The sequence below is a fragment of the Chaetodon auriga genome, chromosome 2 (genome assembly GCF_051107435.1).
Source record: "Chaetodon auriga isolate fChaAug3 chromosome 2, fChaAug3.hap1, whole genome shotgun sequence".
NCBI classification, from domain to species: domain Eukaryota; kingdom Metazoa; phylum Chordata; class Actinopteri; order Chaetodontiformes; family Chaetodontidae; genus Chaetodon; species Chaetodon auriga.
Genome location: NC_135075.1, coordinates 23581565 through 23588185, shown reverse-complemented (window position 1 = coordinate 23588185; position 6621 = coordinate 23581565). Strand labels below are relative to the sequence as shown.

The window sequence follows — 6621 nt, the reverse complement described above, 5'->3', positions numbered from 1 at the left end:
TGTGTGCTTTATCTATAATGTGCAGGTTATTAAGAGAGTGTCTCTTTTGCACAGTTTAAGTATGCTAACGTACAGTGTTTCTGTCACATCATTCATTTACTGGTCATATACAGAGACAGCGACTAGTACAAGAGTACTAGTACAACAATGTATTCCTGATAAAACTGTTACCAGACTCCCTCAGTCAATGGCACGGGCTGTCATTTGAATTATGTGGTTTAACAACATGTGTGCATGTTTTTCTGATTAATTTTGGATGCAATTTTAGTAGTTTGGTACAAAAAATACATTAAATGCCAAAATGTTTGAAAAGTCACACAAAATATTTTGAAATGGCACTTCGACTTAGTTTTTGCAAAGCTATTAAACACAATCTGAAATGTCTAGATGTGGGAAAATCTTCACATCTTGGGTGACTAAAAAACATGTTTCAACCACTGTTTGTCAAGGGTGAATGTAAAAACTCACATACTCTCTGTTCTCTCTCACAGTTCGACTGGCAAGTTACCACTGCTTCCTGCAAAAGTATCTGTTCTTAAGGCTGAGGTAGTAGATTGAATAGTTGTGGGGTTTGGGTCCTCCCTCTGAGATAACTATACAGTCTACTGTCTTTCCTAAGGAGACAGGCTGATCTGCTGTGATGCCGAAGCCTGTATGCACACGGGAAGCTCCGTGGATAAAGGAACTCATGGACTAGAGGAGGAGATCAACACTACAAAGACTTTATATTTACCCAACACAACTTCGGAACTGGTCTATTCTTACAATATGGATTACAAGTTGGTACATACTGAATGAAGTCTTGTTTTTAAGTATATTCATTGATACCTGAAGTTGAGCCTAGCAAGGTGAGGTAGTAGGTTGTATAGTTTGTGGGATGGAGTAAATCCTACTCAGGTGATAACTATACAGTCTATTACCTTCCTTGAGAGGTACAATGAGTGCCTGGAACAAAGCCCACTGACAATGAAGGAGTGGCGAAGGAGCCACTCTGATGCCATCTTGTGGACAAAGGCTATCATCACTCTAGGACCTCTGCTGTGTGTTTCTAGGGTTGTATTCGCAAAACACGTCAAGGCTCAAGTAGCTCCTAAGAGGCGGATTTAGGAGAAACTTCTAATAATGATAAAATAATGAAGGGTGTGCCAGACCTAACCAAGTGGATTTAAGAGTGGCTTCCAAAGCATTTCACACTAAAAGTCAGTCCTAAGTCTGAGAGAATTTAGAGGCAGTCAAGCAGACTCAAAAGAATAATAATGAATTTTTAATTATATTTTGATGGTGGCTGTTTAATAAGGATTCAATTAGCTCACTAACAAAACAATCCAGTAACACTGCAGATGGCGGTCTCTGCTGTTATGACAGCTGTGTTACTTAGTAAAAGTTTGCAGTGCTGATGATAAAAACGTCATCAAACCAACAGTGCACTCTTCAGACACCAATTTGTTTGACAGTTCATTAAATGTTTATCAAATAATTACTAACTGCAATAAACATAAGGAACACTAACTTCATGGTGATTGCAGGATTATCCAGTAAAACCAGTGCTATATTAGTCTCTGTTTTATGTATGAAATCTGTGACACGGTTTATAATATAAAGTATTTATTAAATCTATCCTTCCATTTATCTATCAGTCTACCTATATATCTCAAACACCACATCGCTTGTGGTGGACAGAATGAGGAACTTCACTCATGAAACATGTTGCCACTCACAGCAATGTGGTAAACCCCACCCTTTCTCTTAGCTCTTGAGATCTTGTTGTTCTTTACAAAAAGTTGCTCTCAGCTGTTTTGAGAATAACTAACAAGAAACTCTTAGTTGGGAACTCTTAGTGACAAGATGAAATCCTTTGTGAATATGGCCCCAAAATAAGTGATAAAAATTTTGGTTGTGAGATTAAGCTCCACAACAAAAACTGCAGCAATTTCTTTGAGAGAGTACAGTTTGGAAATGCATGGCTGCTTCATAACCAGAATCAGAGTGGAAAGCTGATGGACTGATATTAGTGTCATTTATGATAGACAGCAAAGCCAAAAGTGCCACAATCCAAGTAGTGTGCATGTAGAAACAGGAAATGAGATATTGCGGTTTAAGCTATTGCAAATTAAAGTATCGTGTCACATTCAGGTGCATGGGACATTTCGTGAAAGTGGTAGTTCGCAAATATGCATAACCTTTCTATGGCAGCAAAAAAAACACAGTTTTTTGTTGCACACTGTTCTGTACGCAAAAAGAAAAAGCTGTGTGGAGACTCTTAACTTGAGGAACTGAAACAAAGTGTAGCACAACTTGAGAAAAATCTGAACCTGTCAAACCTGCAGAAATGAGGAATTTCAACTGAAATGAAGAAATAAGAAAAGGGTGTATTTAGTATTTTCCAACGTGGTCCATATTTTGCCGTGCTGCAATGTAATCCTTCAGGGCCACAGCGCACTGTTGATGTTTGTCCACTCAAAGTTGTTGTTTTTGCCACAGATTTAGTCAAACTAAATCCTGAATTCACCAAGTAAATGGAGTCTGGAGGCTTTGGTGAGAGTGACATACTGGCTTTTTCAAAAAGGATCTTTCTCTTTTACAAAAAGGTCCATCTCTGTAGGGATTGTTTCCATAATGATATCAGACACTTGGAATAAAAATCTGAGCCTGTCAGTGGCAAAAACAAACACTTTAAGTGGACATACATTAACTGGGTAAACTGCCCGGAGGGATTACATTACAGCCCTTTTTGCAGGTGCTGGCTGCACCGCTCTCGTTCAATATTGGACCAATTTCAAAAACTGTTGTCCCCATTAGTCACAAAGACAGAAAAACATGGGAAAATAGCAAAGACACCCCTTAAAATAAACAAGAGCATGAAAACACACCACAGCATAATGAAATAAATACTGGTGAGTCAAAGAAAAAGTTCTATTCATGTTTTACTTAAATGTACCAACAAATATTTGTTAAGAGATGGTGTAAAATGTTGACTTGAGAAATATGCATTTTATTCTGAGAAGCTGATGGTTTGCTATCTTTTTTTCATTATGCACGTATCTCATTACAACACTGAACTTCATAACAAAATAGCATAAATAAACATGCGATGCCCGACAGCAAAAGCTGTCATAGGTTGGATTTCCTCTCTAATTTAGCAGACATGCCTGAATTTCTATGAGAACTTACTCTTGAGCTTGCTTGTTAAAAAGAAAAAATAAATACATCAGTTATTACAAACCAACAACTGGCAGTTGGTCATGTATTTTTCACAGATGAAAAATATGAACATCTGTGTAACGCCATCCGAGCGATCAGCTCTGCTACCAACTCTGAAACTCGTTCAAATGCTGGTGAGACAGAGACTTGCTGACTCAACACGTCATTTTTGAGGCTGTACTTTGAGATGTGGTTCTGTTGACTGTTCTGTTTTGAAATGTGCATCTAACATCCTGTCTAATAACATTTGCGTGCGGGCGACAACATGCTATAAATAGCTTTCTATATCATCTAATCATATAGAACAACGGAACAACCTACAGACCCACAGACTTATACAGTGAACATAACATGACGATTATATTACAGTGTGTTTCTATTTTTCTGGACAAATGTACACACAGTACAATGCACATCCTCAAACAAATGGCAATCATACTTCAGATGTTGGAATTTGGTTTACATGCATTGAGTGCAAACTGCATATTTCTTGTTAAAAGATGATGATGGAGTTCTCTGCTGAAGTGAACAACGAAGAACTGGAACAGAAACAGAAAAACGACAGCGATACGAAACTTGGTGGAAAGCTTGGAGTGGAAGTTGCCCTCTTCCTCTGCAAGACAAGTTTTCGCAATGCAGGCAGACAAATACATCCACACATCCATACAGCCGTGACACACAAACACAGATTTCTGAACATTAACAGATCTTTCAGTGCACATGGCTGGAATATCATCTTCAGCCATCACAAGGTAGCGTTTGGATTTCAATTCACATACAGTAACTGACCTTCTTAACCTTTCATACAGTTTTTGCAAAAATTCTGCTCAACAGTCGATAAAACTTGGTCCTTAAGAACAAAGATGCAGACAACAAAACCTTCACTCATTTTTGGCCACTGTTCATGTTGCTGCTGAGATTATTGTCTGTTGTCTGGCTTGTCTGAAGTCCTTGTTTTTCTTCTCCACATGCAATACACCGTCTCCACATTTTCAGGTACGCCGTCTTGATCTTTTGTATTTTGAACGCATACACAACAGGGTTTACGGCTGAGTTGGCATGAGAAAGCAGGATGCCAACATAGAAAGCTGTGTCTGGTACATTATTCGGCCCTCCAAAGTAAGCAATGCAGTTAAGTATGTGGAGAGGGAGCCAGGACAGGGCAAACAGAGCCAAGACCAGAGCCAGAGATCCCGCCAGCTGTTTCTCCTTCCTCAGGTAGTTCTGAGACTGGTTCTGGACACCGTTACCTGGTTTCTCTCGAAGGTTTCCTCGAATAGTACAGAAAATGTAGCCGTACAATACAGTCATCACCAACAGGGGTGTGAGGGTGCACAGAAAAAAGTTGAAGTAAACCAGGTATGACATGGGGATCACTGCTATGAACCGACAGACAATAGTAGAATTGGCTGAGTTGGACAAGGTTTCGTGGTTGTACCATCCAAGCATGGGAGCAAAACTCAGTGGTATTGCAACAAGCCAACATGCAGCAACGACAAGCCGAGAATGTTTTTGGGTCACAGTCCTTTTGTACCTACAGAGATAAACACTAATTATTGATGGAATAAATTGTTTTCAAAACATGCACAGTACAATTTGAAATGATATAAAAATATGAAGTCATTGCAGTGATAAACAGTAAATGTCAAAAGGGTCAGAGGTTGACATAAAATGACTATGTAAAGCTTCTGATTTAAAGCCATGCTTAGCAGCACTATTTCACTTGTCTTTGCATGATAAAACCATTCAGAAAAAAATCTTACCTGAGAGGGACATACACCCGGAGGTATCGGTCCACTGCAATAGCCGTCAGAGACAAGACTGAGACGAGGGTAAACAGGATGACCATGCAGCTGATGAAGAGACAGCCATGGAATGAAGTCTCCACTCGTCCATCCACTACCACAGCCAATGGTATGGCCATGCAGCCGACCATGAAGTCAGCCACAGCCAGAGAGACAATAAGGCAGAAGGTAGGCTGCTGCATGCATTTACTGATCCACAGTGCCAAAATAACCAACATATTACCAAGACAGCAGCTAACAGCGATGAGCACCTCCAACGACGTGTAGACCGCTTCTCCTACTGCCATTGTGCTTCCTACTTTGCAAATGCTTGACAAGCAGTGGTGCAGTGTGTCTGAGCCTGAATGTGCTGTGCTGTCGCTTATCAATCATCTCGGTCATGTGAAACCTTTGAGGAAGTCCTTGGCCACTCTCTTTTTTGTATGTTGTAATGCTTTGTATACAAACTTGGTGCATGGTTATGCTATATTTTTATTTGTCAATATAAGGTAGCATTGAACTTACAATGCTATGTCAAAAACTAAAATCAGTAGGCTGTTGCCATAGATCATATGGATGATTTAAAAAAAACAGTGCACGATAAGAATCCTGATGTTTTTTTCTGTTGGGAGGAAATGAGACTAATTACATGAAAACAAATGGGACTGGTTTACAGAGAAATACTTATCAACAGTTGTGAGGAGGTGCATTTCCATTAGATCACATGAGCAGATTTAAATAATCTTACATGCATGCAAAGTTTTGTTGATTCCTTGTTTTGCAACGAATACACTAGACACTGCTAACATCACACCAAGGTGAACAAGTCACTGTAAATCCATTAATTTCTTTCAGGATCACAGCAAGTCTGAGCTGACAGGAGTTTGTTGAAATTTTGTTGCAGTTGTCTATCATGTTGCAGGGACTTTCAGAGCAGACTGTTCATTTTTGTTCCATTCTGTTGCGGACATACAGTATTCATGAGGTAACATGAGTTTCAGTGTGCGCTGGCTTCAAACAGCATGCAAAGCGGCGATAAGTTCTTTTTTTAACATCAATGTTTCTGATAAGCACGAAATGCAGTTTTGTGAAATCACCCCTGCTTCTCTTCTCTCTTTTGTTCTTGTGGTGTGTCGTCTTTGTGCTGGTGGTTGTTGTGGTGGTGGGAGTATTTAGGTCATCTAATAACACACAATGGAGTTGCATACATTCACTACTGACTAACACGTGAGACTATGTGGAAACTGTCTGTTACCACTGCACTTTGAAATGATCTAATTTTGTTTTATCCAAACCAAGAAGTATGACAGTAAAATCTCCTAAAATTACACTTTACAAGTGTAAAAACATGCGTGTTCAGTTCTCTGTGGTGGTTGTACTCTTCTGCAGCTATGCAGTCCCTTCTCTGAACAAGTTCACTCACATTTCACTGTGAAATGACAGCAAACAGCTGTGGTCGCCAGCATTATACTGTTAATCCTACGGTGTCACTACTGTAATTTACCTTTGCACATTATTACTTTTGAATTCATTACAGTGCTGAACTGCAGAATGTGAGGGTTACAGTGTAATGCTGTAGCTAGTCATGCCTGTAATATACTGTATTTTGACATTATTGCTGTTGTAATCTATATTA

At 39.4% G+C, this 6621-nt stretch overlaps 1 pseudogene across 1 annotated transcript; it reads right to left on the bottom strand.

Annotated features, from left to right (window-relative positions):
* Positions 1-931: 931 nt before the first annotated feature.
* Positions 932-5293, bottom strand: LOC143327487 (adenosine receptor A1-like; annotated as a pseudogene). Its single transcript, XR_013077740.1, has 2 exons — positions 4965-5293; positions 932-4735 (listed from the first exon to the last, which is right to left on the bottom strand). The product of XR_013077740.1 is annotated as an adenosine receptor A1-like (transcript).
* Between the last annotated feature and the right edge of the window lie 1328 nt (positions 5294-6621).